General features: G+C 50.6%; 1 long non-coding RNA gene across 1 annotated transcript in view; it reads left to right on the plus strand.

Annotated features, from left to right (window-relative positions):
• The window catches only part of LOC134956752 (uncharacterized), a 196,351-nt gene extending 178,743 nt beyond the window's left edge, over positions 1 to 17,608 (plus strand). Inside the window, exon 5 of the long non-coding RNA XR_010186149.1 lies at positions 16,939 to 17,608. This is a non-coding gene — a long non-coding RNA (uncharacterized LOC134956752). The remainder of the gene's footprint in view (positions 1 to 16,938) is intronic.
• The last annotated feature ends 601 nt before the right edge of the window (positions 17,609 to 18,209 follow it).

Below are 18,209 nucleotides of genomic sequence, written 5' to 3' on the forward strand. Positions count from 1 at the left end.
AAGAGGGCTATATTGGATCTTACCGGGGACGCCCGGCATTAATAGCCCAGGAGAGGTAATTTAATTATTTTCCTCAATCAAACTATCTGCTGTCGGGACTTTTCTACATCTTGGAGTACATGCTGCCTCTGTACTTTTAGATAGTATTCAGTCTCACTATTCTTGTGAATGATACATTTCAGTGAGTAGCCATATGGTTGTTTCATACATGTTACAATTATTCCTTTCTTTAATGCCATACTAATTATCTACTTATTGTGTCAACACTGTTACTTGTTGCATGATATTTAGGGTCAGCTCAGAGCACACCTTTATATACAATTTTTTAAGATATTGTGTTTAATTTCATTGGTATTCTTACATTTTAAATAAATATTTTTATTCATTATTATCGTGTTTGTCAGCTCTCCATTAACTAGGTCATTTCTAACCACATTATAAGCGCAGCCAATCTTTCTTTCCTTGTTTTCAGCAATCAATTAAGCATATACACAATGCTTTTTTGGCAGCGCTCATGATGTTGTCTTAAAAATTATCTCATTAGGCGCTTATAGCAGATTTTGTGTAGTTTTGGACTCTACAGACTTGTGTCTGCCGGAAAGAGAGATACAACGTAGGTTTTAAATCTAGGATCGAGCACGGTGGCCAAAATGTAGTGCTCTGATTTCAACAGATTGACCACCCGTGAATCCTGGTTAAGCGAATTAAGGGCTCCATCGACAAGTCCCACATGCCTAGCGGAATCGCTCTGTTTTAGCTCCTCCTTCAATGTCTCCAGCTGCTTCTGCAAAAGCCTGATGAGGGGAATGACCTGACTCAGGCTGGCAGTGTCTGAACTGACTTCACGTGTGGCAAGTTCAAAGGGTTGCAGAACCTTGCACAACGTTGAAATCATTCTCCACTGCGCTTGAGTCAGGTGCATTCCCCCTCCTTTGCCTATATCGTGGGCAGATGTATAGGCTTGAATGGCCTTTTGCTGCTCCTCCATCCTCGTCCATATTCGTCCGACGGACAACAGGTGTCTCCCCGGGTGCCTGACTTAAACAGACCACCTCACCATCAGAATCCTCCTTGTCAATTTCCTCCCCAGCGCCAGCAACACCCATATCCTCATCCTGGTGTACTTCAACACTGACATCTTCAATTTGACTATCAGGAACTGGACTGCGGGTGCTCCTTCCAGCACTTGCAGGGGGCGTGCAAATGGTGGAAGGCGCAAGCTCTTCCCGTCCAGTGTTGGGAAGGTCAGGCATCGCAACCGACACAATTGGACTCTCCTTGGGGATTTGTGATTTAGAAGAACGCACAGTTCTTTGCTGTGCTTTTGCCAGCTTAAGTCTTTTCATTTTTCTAGCGAGAGGATGAGTGCTTCCATCCTCATTTGAATCTGAACCACTAGCCATGAACATAGGCCAGGGCCTCAGCTGTTCCTTGCCACTCCGTGTCGTAAATGGCATATTGGCAAGTTTACGCTTCTCATCAGACGCTTTTAATTTAGATTTTTGGGTCATTTTACTGAACTTTTGTTTTTTGGATTTTACATGCTCTCTACTATGATATTGGGCATCGGCCTTGGCAGACGACGTTGATGGCATTTCATCGTCTCGGCCATGACTAGTGGCAGCAGCTTCAGCACGAGGTGGAAGTGGATCTTGATCTTTCCCTATTTTACTCTCCACATTTTTGTTCTCCATTTTTTAATGTGTGGAATTATATGCCAGTATCAATAGCAATGGCCTACTACTATATATACTGCGCACAACTAAAATGCACCACAGGTATAGAATGTAGATGGATAGTATACTTAATGACGACACAGAGGTAGGCACAGCAGTGGCCTTCCGTATCGTACTGCTATATATAGTTTACTGGTGGTCACTGTGTCAGCAAACTGCAAAACTAAAATGCACCACAGGTATAGAATGTAGATGGATAGTATACTTAATGACGACACAGAGGTAGGCACAGCAGTGGCCTTCCGTATCGTACTGCTATATATAGTATACTGGTGGTCACTGTGTCAGCAAACTGCAAAACTAAAATGCACCACAGGTATAGAATGTAGATGGATAGTATACTTAATGACGACACAGAGGTAGGCACAGCAGTGGCCTTCCGTATCGTACTGCTATATATAGTATACTGGTGGTCACTGGTCAGCAAAACTCTGCACTGTACTCCTCCTATATAATATTAATTATACTGGTGGTCCCCAGTCCCCACAATAAAGCAGCACACTGAGAACAGATATGGAGTGTTTTTCAGGCAGACAACGTATACTGATGGTCACTGTCAGCAAAACTCTGCACTGTACTCCTGCTATATAATACAGCTGCTCCCCAGTCCCCACAATTAAGCAGTGTGAGCACAGATATATTATGCAGCACACCGAGCACAGATATGTAGCGTTTTTTTCAGGCAGAGAACGGATAAAACTGGTGGTCACTGATCAGCAAAACTCCGCACTGTACTCCTCCTAACAGCTGCTCCCCAGTCCTCCCCACAATTAAGCAATAAAGCAATCAAGTTCAACAATAAACGGAGAGGACGCCAGCCACGTCCTCTCCCTATCATCTCCAATGCACGAGTGAAAATGGCGGCGACGCGCCGCTGCTTATATAGAATCCGAATCTCGCGAGAATCCGACAGAGGGATGATGACGTTCGGGCGCACTCGGGTTAGCCGAGCAAGGCGAGAAGGTTCGAACCTGCCTCGGACCCGTGTAAAATGCGAGAAACCGAACCCGCTCATCACTAGTAATTATACGTCCAAATCACTGGAATTAATTGGCAAGATCACTGTAATTAATAATTATACGTCCAAATCACTGGAATTAATTGGCAAAATCTCACTATTGCCTGCCTAGTGAAGTGGAATCTAGATGGGATTTGTTACAGGGAATACAATACCTCCATCAATTGTCTAAATCCCACTGCACTAATGGCGGATACCAGACGCACATCTAACACCAACATAAGTGTCAAGACCTCAGTTATTAGGGCTTCCATCGTCATGTGAAACTGAACCAATAGTCATGACCATAGGCCAAGGCCTCAGCCGTTCCTTACCACTCCGTGTCATAAATGGCATATTGGCAAGTTTACGTTTCTCCTCAGACCATTTAAATTTATTTTGTTGGGTCTTTTTACTGAACTTTGGCTTTTTGGATTTTACATGACCTCTACTATCACAATGGGCATCGGCCTTGGCAGACGACGTTAATGACATTTCATCGTCAATGTCATGGCTAGTGGCAGCAGCTTCAGCACTAGGAGGAAATGGTTCTTGATCTTTCCCTATTTTATCCTCCAAATGTTTGTTCTCCATTATGTTTCTGGAGTTATATAACACAATATGCGGCACAGGAATGACTGATGACTGATGGCCAGGACACTACCACTGGTCTGATGCAGGACAACACAGCAACACTGTAAGGCACTTATTATACAGCAGCACTGGACATATGGCAGCAAAGGACACCACCACTGTGACTGATGCAGCACAACACACCACCACTGAACTGATGCAGCACAACACAGCACCACTGGACATATGGCAGCACAGGACACCACCACTGAACTGATGCAGCACAACACAGCACCACTGGACAGCACTGGACATATGGCAGCAGAGGACACAAGCACTGTGACTGGACAGATTCCGAATAAGCCACGGACACTGAGGACACTGAGAGAACGGAGATACATCCTCTCTGTACACTCTCCAATGCCAGAGTGAAAATGGCGGGGACACGCGGTTCCTTATATGGAATCCAAATCCCGCGAGAATCCGACAACGGGATGATGACATTTTGCCTCGTTCTGGTTTCCGAGTCAGGTGGGAAAACCCGAGCCTGGCTCGGAACCGGACTCGAATGGTGAAGTTCGCTAGGGTTCGGATCTCTGAGAACCGAACTCGCTCATCTCTACTGATTACACAAAGGTTTATTTAGGTATGTCAAGCAAGAGCTGATTTAATGTTCCTTAATATTAATAAAGATTATTAATATAGGCTTAAATTCTAAGCAATCTGACTAGATTGCTTAGAATTTAAGCCTGATCGCTCCGTGTGTACCCCTTACAGCGATAGCGATGCGCAGCCCCGCGCATCTCTATCGCTGCTGCTAGATTGGCCTACTCATTTCACCCGCTGGGTGAGGTGAGCCCCCCCCCCCTTCCCCCGTCTCCCCCTGCACGCTCAGCACACATCACGCTGTGCTGAGTAGCAGGAGAGATGTGTGCTGAGCGGTTCGCTCAGCACACATCTCTCCCACATCGGCTCGTCTATGTGGGCCTTAACTGTAATGCTGCTGTTCCAATCATCCGCACTTTGCCACTTCTAGATTCATCAGATCTATGAGAAATAGATACAGCTAACACAGGAGATAGTGTAATGTTTATGGGATGGTGGGGTTGTGTTATTTTTATTGGAAAGTAGAGCTAGGTCCAGTCTGATGGTTGTCATCATCAACGTGAATTTTGGACCAGGGGGTGAGGACTACAAAGTAATGCATACTAAGGTTATCTATGCATCTGCTTGCCCTCTACATGGAATACATTTGGGGAGATGTATCAAACTTTTGAGAGAGATATAATGGAGAGATGCCCATAGCAATGGATCAGAGTCTAGCTATAATTTATCTAGCATAGCCTATAAAATGACAGTTACAAGCTGAATGGTTACTATGGGCAACGTCTCCTCTTCATTTCACAAAGATTTGATACTGTATATCTCACCTGTGCACTATCATGTCCTTACTGTTCTCGGGCTGTGTCTGCCCTTTGCCTCCCCCATGCATCCTCACAGAGCATAGACGGGAGCATCAGGAAGATATATCAGTCTGCATAGACAATTCATGCTTCCATGTTAGACTTATGTAACACTCTAGGTGAGCCATTTTATGAGTAAATTACTAAGTATGTGATGCAGAATGAGCACTATGCCTGTTTGTATATCATCCTTTGCATGAACTTGCCAGAAACGGTCCGGACTCCGGAACAGCGGGTCGGGACGGCTCCTTGCAGTGATCTGTGCAGCTGTGGAGCTCTGTATGTGTGTCCCCATGTATGATACAAAGCAAATGGTTCAGGGAGATGTAAAGACCCCTCCTGACCTGCAGCTGCTGCACTCAGGTAGAGAGAATGCGACCAGCACAGCCGACACAGTCCGGACTCTGGAACGCTCGACCGGACTGGCTCCCTACAGTGACTTTTGCCGCAGTGGAGCTCTCTGTGCCCGTCCCCTTGTAGAAAACACAGCAAGCTGTGCAGGTATATGTGTAGCAAGGGCCAGTGTACTCGTGCGGTCACTGGCCCTGCTACTAGCATGCACGTCCCTCCTCACCTGGGATGGCCCGGCGCCGTCCCATGGGGCCGGAGTTAGCGCTGGCTTCGGGCAGCAATGGGGACCGGGCCTGGTCCAGTCTCCACCTGCCCAGCTGGTTTCAGAGTCCGGCGGTAGGTGTGGGGGCGGCGGTGAATCGCCACCGCCGCTCCGCGCGGGTGATGGCGGCGGGCCTGCTTCCTCTGGGACTCAGACCCCGCCAATCACAGCATGGCTCTTTGAATTTGGCGCCAGCCGTGAGCCAATCACGTCTCGCGAGCTTGTGGCCAATCGGGAGTGGCGGCGGCGAGCCAATCCCGGCTCACCGCATCATAGCCCCACCCCTTGGCACTGGCTGATACTAGCCAGCGCCGGGCACAAGGGCTCAGTTTGTCGGCGGGGAAGGAGCAGAGAGGAACTCCTGAAGATGGAAGACAGCGCTGGAAGTCCTGGAGGGCGGTGGCAGTTGCAAAAGAGCTGAGACATGCCGCCGCTCGCCGGGTGAAGTACAAAGAGCCGACGCCCGTTGGTGAAGACGTCGGAAGCCCTGGGACAGCGGTGTGCAACGCAAAAGAGCTCGCACTGGCCACCGCTGCCCAGGTGAAGACCCCAGGAAGCCCGGAGGTGGAGGGAGCCATCCCACCTCCGGCGAAGACAACGTGATGGGCGTGGCCGGACCAGGCTTGGTCCGGCTGCAGCCCTTAGGATGGGTAAGTCCAGGTGATGCCTCCCTTCTGCCTAGACCACCAGGGATTCGGGCACAACAGGCACTAGGCCTGAGACACCATAGGCGGGCACAAGGCCCGTGGGCAAAACAGGCCCTAGGCCTGAGGCACAACAGGTGAGCACTAGGCCCGGGGGACCCAAGAGCAGTAGGCCCAATAGTACTGGGCAGCAGGCGGGCATGAAGCCCGGTCAGCAATGTGGGTGCTAGGCCCAATAGGATATGTCTGGCCACCAGGATTAGGTAGGCGGGCGCTAGTCGGCGCTAGGCCGCAGGTGTGGTAAGTCGGCACTAAGCCGCATGTTGCTTAAGTTGGCGCTAGGCCGCCGGTCGCATAAGTTGGCACTACACCGCATGTGTGGTAAGTTCTCAGTTTTCCCACAGCCAGGCCCCCATGAAAGGTAGGCTGTCGGAAGTTACGCGCTGGTGAGTATCACAAGGTCAAAACAGTATTACTGTATCGTTTTATAACCTCTGTATAAGTGACTCTCCATCGTAAAGCGTAAGCAGCAGCACGTCACGAGGGCTGTGTTGTGTGTTCTCTTACAGGAGCAAAGAAGAAGGGCCAGTCGTCTGGCAGGGATCCGAGGGTATAGCTGGTGAGCAGAATTGTGTTTCATGTGTTTTCTGTGGTGTATGTTGCCCTTTCCACTACCTCCCCTTTGGGCGTTTTCATTCAGGGTCGCGCCTGGTGCTACGCACCACTACGGGAACACCCAGTCTGAGGCCGCAAGTGCCAATGATGACCATTCACTGAGCCCAGTGTAGGTCACCCCTGCGTAGTGTGTCCCCCATTCTTTTCAGGTCACCCGAGGAGGTTCTTCTCCGTGTCTGGACATGTGCCAGTATCGTCCAAGTTGTCTTGACGGACTGAAGGTGGAGGACGGGAGCCGAGAGGTCCGTAGGCCTGGTAAGTGAGCACGTCGTACTCCTTTACTTGTGCAGGGCCCCACCCCCGTGCCTCTTACAGATGGGCAAAGAGAGCTCCACAGTGGCCAAGGTCACTACAAGTAGCTGGTTCGGTCCACTCTGGCTTTCACCTAATCACTTGCTTGCAGTGGCATGCAGCGAAAGCTACTGCCCCTGGGCTGCAGCGCCATCCAAAGTGTGCAGGGGGGAGCTGGTCAGGATATATGAACATGCATGTGAAGTTGTATGTTACATATGTCCTGGCTTTCTTCCCAGGGAATCAGAATCCGCCGCAACATAAATTACCCAGCTCAGCCTATCAATTGTCATTTAGCCCGCCCGCGGACTCCCATTGGCTGGTTTCACAGGAGTCAGGATATCTAGATGTTTACTAAACATCCTAATGATACTCTGTGGACCCCTTCATTCAAAGTAAAGCATTCATTACCTCTAATACCAAGAAATAATGACACGGAGACTTGAATTTGGCAGAAAAATTGCTAGCTATTTATTGTACCCTAACCATTAGCAAACCTGTAAATTGAAAAATTTTGTTAACATGCCGATTCAGCCGGCATATGGTGGCAGAAAAAAGAACGGCTCTATTGAACTGACGCTAACCTTAAAAACGTTAAAATTCAAAACTATCCTAATTTAAATACAAACTATAAAATCGATAATAGGTGCCCAACTCAACCCCCACGGTGACTACCCACCCTGATGGGTGCCTGCCGCTGCCCCCGGACGGGTGGTCGAGCGGCCCTAAAAGTCGATGGAGGTGAGTGCACCTAAACCACACCAACTGTAAATCACTACAGCTAACAATACAAACTACAACCTGCCGTTCTTTTCCGCCAATAAATAGCCAATGATAAAACCAGCCAACAATTCAACGCCAAGGCACTCCGTGCCAGAACCTCTACCAACAGGGCGAGAGGGCGGGAAGGCAATTCAGCAGCAAGAGAGACCAAGCTGGCCCAGCATTCCCTATATATATTAACCCTCCCCTATTTCCAAAGGCTGTACTTTCCTCACAGCTAGGTCCACCCCTCACAGGATGTTTAACTCTTTCCTTTCCTATGCAGTCATTTCTCTCTCCTAAACATCCTAATGATACTCTGTGGACCCCTTCATTCAAAGTAAAGCATTCATTACCTCTAATACCAAGAAATAATGACACGGAGACTTGAATTTGGCAGAAAAATTGCTAGCTATTTATTGTACCCTAACCATTAGCAAACCTGTAAATTGAAAAATTTTGTTAACATGCCGATTCAGCCGGCATATGGTGGCAGAAAAAAGAACGGCTCTATTGAACTGACGCTAACCTTAAAAACGTTAAAATTCAAAACTATCCTAATTTAAATACAAACTATAAAATCGGTAATAGGTGCCCAACTCAACCCCCACGGTGACTACCCACCCTGATGGATGCCTGCCGCTGCCCCCGGACGAGTGGTCGAGCCGCCCTAAAAATCGATGGAGGTGAGTGCACCTAAACCACACCAAACTGTAAATCACTACAGCTAACAATACAAACTACAACCTGCCGTTCTTTTCCGCCAACAGCGAAAGACTCCTCCCCAGAGTCTTAGCACCGCCACCATAACCTCAACCTAACTCCTGCAACACTAGAAACAGATCCTCCAGGAAAAGCATCATCCCCTTATTGGACAGATGCACACCATCAGGCCGAAAAAGGTGACTGTCTCGGAACCAAATCCTAGGGTGGCGAACCACTTTGCATCCGTGGGACAACACCCACTTCGCCACCGCCCCATTCACCTTCTGCCTGGCCTCATCAATCAGGCGACCGTCCGCCACACCTTGCCAACTCAACCTTGGCACCATCGTCGAGAACACCAAGACACAATTGGTCCATGCTGCGGCCACACTGGCCAGATCCTTTATTATGGCCCACCGCAGCTCCAAAGATGTCCTCTTCCCCAGGTCGTTGCCACCTAAATGGACAACCAGCACCCTAGGGACTCCATGCTCGCTGGCCTGACTGACTAGTCTACTCTTCAGATCTTTCCACATCATCCCCCGCCAACCAAGCCAACGAACGCCATGAGCCCTAGGAAACATCTGTGCCCCCTCCGAGGCCAAAAACCTGGCTGCCCAATACACATAAGAGTGGCCAACCACCCAGATAGCCAAGTCATTGTCAACCCAACCTGAAGAGAAGGAAAGGGGGTAAAAATTAGTTACTAATTATCTATAGCAGTGTTATTAAACGCATTAACCTGAAGTATCTGCCAAAAGAAAAAATTGGGTTTTCGTTTATTGCAGAAGTCACGGCCTAGCCAATCTGCACAAGCTTCCAGCCAATTTGAAGCAGAACATAAACACACAAATGGGAAGATCAAAATTAAAAATAAGAAATTAAACGGGGGGGGGGGGGGGGAGGGGGTATAAAATGGGAAAAACATGTAAGAACTCAGCTGGAGGTGAAAGTGTAAAAACCTGCTGAGGGACTTTGATTAGAACTGATCAGCCGAATTGTGGATTAGAATTCAGTCCGTCAAGTCAGGCAAAAAATCGCAAAAGAACTCCAGACCCCCACTGCCAGCAGCGGCGAGTGGCTAATCCCTGAGTAGGATAAACCGGGGAGACGAACAGACACACAACAGAAGGACGTACGGAACTGTACAACATAACTGAAAACAACTACAATTAAACAAAACCACATTCCAGCAAACATCTCATGCAACGGGGTGAATATATCGTCTGTAACTTGACGACTTCCATCGCCCCACCGCCTGGATTTCAGCCACGGAAAACCCCGCCCATGCAGCCGACATCGCAGCCCCGATGCGAAAGGAATGCGTCCCGAAAGCAGCGGGTGGAAGGCCCAAGCTCGCCAGACAGCGACCCAGCATCCAACGAAACTGATATTTCGTCACTGGCAGACCGTCATAATGAAGCAACCACGACCCCCAACCATCGGGCCGTACTGCCGCATACCGAACTGCCAACCTCACTGGGCAAATGCTCTCCTCGAGCGCCGGAACCAAGGTGACCCATCGACCTCTACCTACTTGGTCCATCTTAGAGCGACGCAATCTGCACAGCAAGGACCTCTCACCCACCACCACGTCCTCGAGAAGCATGCGCGAATCTGCTCGCTTAGAAGGCGCCACCAGCTCCGAAACCCGAAAGGCCCCGTGATAAGCCATTGAGAACGCCAAACTGAACAGCAGCGACTCAAAAATGGACGACGCAATACCGCCAACCGCCTTGATGACAGCCGGTAGCAAGGCCGCATCGATGGGCCGCCTCCTATCAGGCGGCGTTGGCGCCACGCACGTCCATCCCTTCATCGCCTTAAACAGAATCCCGCTCTTTGTCACGTCAGGGACACCCTTGATTGTGCTAAAGAACGAAATACCAGCCAAGTACCGGGATACCAGCGCTCTGGATCTACCCGTAACAAACAGCTGCCAAATAAAAGAAAGCATCATCCGATGCCCGCTCTTACCTTGTTGACTTCGTCCTCGGACAAACTCCTCCCATTCGCTCCAAACTTGTCCGTAAGCCTTGAGCGTGTTCGGAGCGACTGACCGCATTGCTAGACCCTCCAGTCCGGCCCGATCACCTGCCAGACATAACCGGGACATTGAAAACCTTGCTCATCGGCCTCGGGTGCCAACAAACAAAACCTCTCCCACTGCCCTCGTGACAAGGCGTCGGCAATTCCATTCTCCAGCCCAGGCACATGCTGCACGTGGAACCACACATTCCTATGCAAGCATGTCAACAGCAACTGCCCCAGCATCCTCAGGACCACCAGCGATTTCGCCCTTTGGTTATTTATCGCATGCACCACGCCCAGATTGTCACATCTAAACAAGATGCTGCGATGCGCCAGACGATCGCCCCAAACCTCCAGCGCAACCATAATGGGGAAAAGCTCCAGCAGCAAAAGGTCCTTAGTTAAACCCTCGCGATGCCATTCCGCCGGCCACGAGGCCGCGCACCAAGATCCCTCCAGATAGCAACCGAACCCAGAGGAACCCGCCGCGTCAGTAAACAGCTGCAGCCCAGCACTGTCGACTGTTGGGGCCTGCCATATACACACCCCGTTGAAGTCCTCCAGGAACGAGGCCCATACGACAAAATCCCTCTTAATCTCGGAGGACAAGCGCACGAAATGATGTGATCTGGCACACCCCTGCAGTCGCCCTTTCCAGCTTCCGGCAGAAAACCCTGCCCATCGGGATTACCCGACAAGCAAAGTTCAAAATGCCCAGCAAGGACTGCGCCTGCCGCAGAGTGACTTTGCGCGACCTTTCGAACCGGCAGATAGCCTCGCGGAGTTTCGCAACCTTGTCCGGAGGCAGTCGACACGATCCCGCTACCGTGTCGATTTCTATCCCCAAGAATGACAAACAGGAGACCGGTCCCTCTGTTTTATCCTCGGCCACGGGAACGCCGAAGTGAAAAAACAGAGCTCGGATGCTGAACAGCAAGTCGCCGCACCATGGTGAATTTGCCGGACCCACACACAGGAAGTCATCGAGGTAATGGGCGACCCCGTGACCCCCTGACGAAGACTCCACACACCAATGTAGGAATGTGCTAAACCGTTCGAAAAACGAGCAGGAAACGGAACATCCCATCGGCAAACACTTGTCGATGAAATACTCCGCTCCAATCCGAAAACCCATAAAACGGAATGAGTCCGGATGCAACGGCAGCAACCGAAACGCGGATTCCACATCTATCTTAGCCATGAGGGTCCCAGGCCCGTAACTGCGGACCAGCTCTAGCGCCTCGTCAAACGACTGATACACCACCGAGCAATGAGCCGGCGGTATCGCGTCGTTGACCGACGACCCCGACGGGTAAGAAAGTTGCTGAATGAGCCTAAAAGCACCTGGAGTCTTCTTGGGGACCACCCCCACTGGGGAGATGACCAAGTCATCCACTGGGGGTGAGATAAACGGCCCCTCCATCCTGCCAAGCCTTATCTCCTTATCCACTTTCTCCCGCAGAACCGATGGAAAGGCACGAGCAGACTGGAGGTTCCGTTGAGCCCGAACCGAAACCTTGCTCGCAACAGGCAAGCGAAAACCAAAACGAAAACCGTAAAACAAAAACTGCGCGTCCGCCCTATTTGGATACCACCCCAACCACTTGCCCATTGTATCCAAATTAATTGGCGTTGGAGCTCTGCGGAGCGCTCCCGCTTGCGCCAGGTCTTGGGTAACTTTGCTTACCCTGGGCACCCTGGAGACTGCCTTCAAAGCAGGTAGAGGCTGGGTGGGAGCCGCCGCATTGCAAGCACAGATGTCGAAAACGACATTGCTTGCCAAAGGAACAGGACGTATTAAAGGCGAAGCATTTCCCTTTTGCGACGGCCTGCCCCCCTCCGCGGACGGCCGACCTACCTGTCTTGCCCGATCCGCCGTCCGCGCCAGCACCTTGGGCGGAGACGACCCCGCGCGGTGCCCGTCTGCTCCCGGAATCCGGGTCTCCCTAGCCTGCTGAGAAGCCCGGGTGACTTGGAGCCAGACTTCCACGTCCTTGCAACCAAAGTCTATCACCTGCAAGCAGTCCTGCTTTTCCCGGAATTTTTCGTCATACATCCGCCATTCGATGCCCGACGATGTGTGCTGCATATCATGTATTAATTAAATGCAGGTATCTAATGACGTTCATATGCTCGTCCGGCCTATCTTCCAGGTAACAAGCCGCAAAGACACAAAAACCAGCCAGCCAGTTGTCGAAGGTACGGAAAGCCTCGGCCCCGATACCCTTCTTCGCTGACGCCGAGTTATAGTCCTTTTTTGCGTCCTTCGTCAAGACGAACATATCAACGTAATCCCCCCTGCAGATTTTCCTACGGCAGCTGTCCCTCAATCCCCGCATCACGGCAGTGTAATCGCAGTGGACTACCCCAGGTAAGTCGCGGCGCTTCTTGGCCCTGCGAGCGTCCTCGCTAAGCCGCCTCCGCCTCTTCCGTCTCTCCTGCCGACCCGCCGCCCTCTTGGCGTATTTCGTTGCGCGCTTTTTCAGCCCAGTCGTACTACTGACTTTGGACGCCGGCGACGACAGAGAAGAAGAAGAGGACGAGCTGCGAGAACTGGAGCGCGTGCAGGAGCCCGACCCCGACTGCTCCAACTCACCTGATGTCGTCGACTGCTCGGACATGGAATCCTCCGGCGTGGCGAACGCAACATCCTCATCCTCGCTCCCCACCATCTCCACTTCTCCGCGATCACCTGCAGAAAAAGACGGAGCAAAAGAACCAGACAACAATCGCGGCGCATGCCCAGCACCCCGGGGGGCAGGCGTCCCCGCTACGCGCCCCTGCTCGTCCTGCCCGACACGATGATCCAGCTGCGCCGCGGCCGCCCCAAGCTCCCGGCAGGCGTGAGCAACTCGCTGCGCCGCCGACACCGCCCGCGCACCGGACCCACCTGCCACTGCATGCGTGCCGGAACTGTTTGCCACCCCCGGGGATGCGGCCGCGGCCAGCGGCCCCAATGCCGCCACCACCATGGCCAGGGCCGACGCCAGTCTTCCGGAGGGGTCCTGACCACCCCAAAACTCGGCGTCGTCCCCCGTGGGTTCCCCAGCCGGTGTCGGCGTGCGCTTGCCCGCCCGACGCCCGACAGGCACCAACTGGGGCCCCGATGTCCGGCGCCCAGACTGCCCCGGTGGGGAACCGGCAGCGCCCCTGACCACCAGCGGCCTGGTCCCCCACCAAACTCTGCTCTCCTCTTGGGACTGCCCGTCGGTGCCAGCGCTGCCTTCACTCTCAAGCTCCCCGCGTGCACCCTCCCCCCGCAGGCCGGAGCTTCCTCCGCCCGCTGGGAGGGCGCCGCGGCGTGAATATCCCCTGCCCTGAGCAGCTCTGCTGCCCCTGACCCACACTCTGTCTCTCCTCCTCCCCCGCTCCCCGCCGGACTCCGGCTGCAGGGGAGTGAGCTGGGGAGACAGGGAGACCAGCGGCGCCGCTGCGCGCACACGTGCGTGCGTTCCGCCTCTTCCCGCCATCAAGCCCCCGGCCGTATGAACCTGTGAATCCGCCGGACGAGACCCCGCGACGGGCCTCGTCCGGCTAACCGCCGCCTCCCGCCTGCTCACCCCCCTCCGCCTGGCAGGCGGCCTCGACGAGGGGGAAGAGACTGGAGACGATTGCGGCTCCATCGACCGGCGCCCAACGCGGCGCGCATGCGCGCGCCCGGCACTGAGGCTTCCCTCGCCGCGCTCGGAGGTGAGGGCTGCTGCCCGTCCACCTCCGGGCGTCCTGACTGCACCCCCGGCCCTCCCCGCCGCCCGCGCCCGGCCGGCAAAACCGGCCCCCAGCAGCAAGGATGACCGAGTCCGCCGCTCCGCGCCAGTGCCAGAGCCCGTGTAGGCCCCAGGGGACGGGACGCCGTCCCCAGGGCCAGCCAGCCCGTCCCCGGGCCCAGACCCACCGCCCGATGAGCGGTACCGGGCTGGGGTCCCGGCAGAACGGCGAGGGCGAGAATCAGCCATGATACTATGGAGGGTAATGTAGGGAAGAGGGTTGATATAATGTGAAATAAGTACACAGGCCAATTAATGGGGAGACTCTGCTATGCAGCACTCACCCCAAGGCAATTCAGCAGCAAGAGAGACCAAGCTGGCCTAGATTTCCCTATATATATTAACCCTCCCCTTTTTCCAAAGGCTGTACTTTCCTCACAGCTAGGTCCACCCCTCACAGGATGTTTAACTCTTTCCTTTCCTATGCAGTCATTTCTCTCTCCAACTTGGCATATAAGAAGAAATATGCAATTTTTTTATACGATTAAATTTAAATCCATTTTGCGACCAACTCTCCATCAGGCCCTTTTGTGAAGAAGATATGTAAATGCTCTGTGTCAGGGTATATATAATCAGCTAGCATAGCGTCTTGTCCATAAAAATGGATTAAGTGCATTTTCTCTGTTAATCCTTACCAGGAGTCTGATTTTCCTGAATGCACCATTATCATTAATGGAAGAACTAATCAGCTGATTGTTTTCTTATTTATGCACAAAAAGCAAGATAAATAAGATGCAGCAAACGGAGGAAAAAAGGTATGGATCTACAGTATCTAGGAAAGGAATCACATACAGGTGACAACATTACAGCAGACATGCCTACCTTTCAAGTTTCCTTTCTTAGAGAAGCCCGGAGAGGAGACGCAGCAGGCAACTTCAGGGGGCGTGGCCACACTGAGATATCATTAGGCCCCACCCCCAAGAGGAGGAAATTACAGTGATTGGATGGGCTACGGGTAGGGGGCGGGGCTAAATGCAGTGATTAGCCCCACCTCTTCAGGCGGCTGCCTTAGAGTGTATTATTTTATCCTTATCCTGCGCGGGAGAATCACTTACCCTTCTGGGGCTGCGGGGGACAAGCCAAAAAAACGTGAGCCTCCCGCAGCTACCGGGAGGGTAGGAAAATATGCATTACAGTATTAGGAAATGTGATTAGAGGTATGTCTCTATATAGAAATCACATACAGGCAAGGGCGTAGCTACCATAGGTGCAGGCAGTGCAGCTGCTATGAGGCCCAGAGCTGAGAGGGGCCCACCTTCCCTGTCAAAGTTACATGTGGTACGTAGAAGTCCTTTCAAACTTTTTCCTTGGGGCCTGCAATATATCTAGGTATGCCCTGGACCTGCTCATTGTAGTGTGGTATAAAATGAACTGGAGGGCATTATAAAGTTATATAATATGAACCGGGGCACTGTAATGAGACACAGTATGGACGGGGAGCACTATATATCATAATGTGAATTGAGGGTACTATGTGGCATTATGTGTACTGTCAGCACCGAAATGTGACATAGAGTGAATTTAAGCACTACAGCGATTCATAAAAGAAACTAGGGCACTACTTTGGGGCATAACATTAAATTAGGCTCTAATATGGCTCATTTAAAAAAAAAAAGTAAAAGTGCAGACATTGAAGATTAGCAAATGAGATGTGCGGCAGGCACCTTTTGTGTTTTGGTTTTGGTTCTGGTTCCATCCTCGTGTTTTGGATCTGGATTGGTTTTGCCAAAACCACCCTTTCGAGTTTTGGTTTTGGTTTTGCAGCTGGATGATTTAAAAAAAAACAACCATAGTTACAGCTAAAATCACAGAATTTGGGGGTAATTTTGATCCTACTGTATTATTAACCTCAATAACATTAATTTCCACTAATTTCCAGTCTATTCTGAACACCTCACACCTCACAATTTTGTTTTTAGGCCAAAAGGTTGCACGAGGTGGCTGTATGACTAACTAAGCGACACAAGTGTACAACTTGTGTACATCTGGCCCATCTAGGAGTGGCACTGCAGTGGCAGACAGGATGGCAGATTTAAAAAATAGGCCTCAAACAGCACATCATGCAAAGAAGAAAAAGAGGTGCAATAAGGTAGCTGTATGACTAAGTTAAGCGACACAAGTGTGCAGCACAAACACCTGGCCCATCTAGGAGTGGCACTGCAGTTCCAGACAGGATGGCACTTAAAAAAACTAGGCTCCAAACAGCACATCATGCAAAGAAGTAAAAGAGGTGCAATGAGGTAGCTGTATGACTAAGCTAAGCGACACAAGTGTGCGGCACAAACAACATGGGACATGCTGGAATTTGCACAGATGTAATACACGCACAAAATTGTTGGCACAGGAGAGCGTACCCCTGCACCATACAGGGCAAACCCGGTAAAAATTATATTTGGACTAAACATTAATAAGGGATAAGAATGTGGCGGCCCGTTTAGCGCAAACCGAAATGAAATTTATTTATATTTATACATATAAAACTTTGGCACCAATGGGGTTAAACCAGGATTTTGAAATCAAATGGTTTTTATGATGTACTTTTAGCCTTTCATTAGAATCATATATGGAGTTTCTTTTTTCCTTTTTCTTTTTCTTTTTATTATTATTGTTTTTAAGTTGTATGTATATGTGCTTTCTGTATTTTATTGGATATGGATAGTAAAACATAATCCCTATTGTAGATGGAACGGCAGGTGCAACAGAAATTGATTTGCAATGCGTGCAACATAATGCCGTTGAACTGAGAAAGGGACCGGAAGTGGGGCATATGTAATGGCGTCGAAGGACGGAAGTGGCAAGGCGGCCATCTTGTGTGAGGCATGTGGACGGAGGAGACCTCAAGCGGGACACATACTACTTCCTGGGGTGATAATTATTGCCGGACCGGATCTGGATTAAGCACATCAAGGACTCACCTGTCTGCGTAAAGAATCGAGCGGCAGGAAGTGGATTCATGTCACTTCCGGAATTGATGTCATTTCCGTTTTTCCCCGTTCTACACACTTATGCCCGGGACTATGAATTGATATATCTGGTTTAGGTACCCACATGAGTAATGATATAGCATTATACACATTCCGGGACAATGCCTTTCAATTTACACACCTGTGTCCCATACATAATTAGGATAGTATAAAAGTTAAGTTAGAAGGAGGTCTCTCATACCTTGACAAAGACCCTGGAACGGGCCGAAACGCGTTGGTGGAGAGATCTATCTTGGAAGAACATACCCGTAGGAGACTAGGAGGAGATCAGATTGACGGGGCCCCGTTCTGTCTGTATACCATCTTCTTCCCCTCCGACCCTCCAGGGTATGATCACCATTGTTTTTACCAGTGTTTGTTTGTTTGAATAAATCCTACTTTTACTCCAAACCTCCTTTTCTCTGATTCTCATTTTTGGGAGAAATTGAGTCAAAGGCTGGAGACTAGGAGTGAATTTTAAAGACCCACCTTACAGGCCTGTGATATATCCATCTGACTGTGAGTGCTTTGCAAGGGGGTAACCCCGGCATTCTTCTTCACTTGGTGACGGTGCATTTAATTAGGGATTGTTGATTATGAATGCCTCTTGATTTTCACATCTGTGTAAGTGTATTGGGAAGGGGAGAGTGTTCCCCGTTAAACTGACTGTCTTGCAAATAGGACTTACATTACCACATTGTTCTGTGATATGCTGATTTACTATTTAGCTGTGTAAGTGAATCGGAAGGGGGAGTTCCCCCAACACCTTACCGACTGGACATACATTTTTCAGGGGAAGGGGGAGTGATACTCTTTTTTGTTTGGAAGTAATACACGAAGAGTGCGGTGTATATTTGTCTTCTCTTGCATGCACAAGAACTTCCCAAGAACAATCCAGAAGAGAGAAATTTCAAGACGCTTCCTATCATTTACATCAAGGGAAGTGTTCCACTGGGAGCGCCCAGGCGCTGTATTTTGTATTGTTGTTG

This window comes from Pseudophryne corroboree, chromosome 9 (assembly GCF_028390025.1).
Source record: "Pseudophryne corroboree isolate aPseCor3 chromosome 9, aPseCor3.hap2, whole genome shotgun sequence".
Classification (NCBI taxonomy): domain Eukaryota; kingdom Metazoa; phylum Chordata; class Amphibia; order Anura; family Myobatrachidae; genus Pseudophryne; species Pseudophryne corroboree.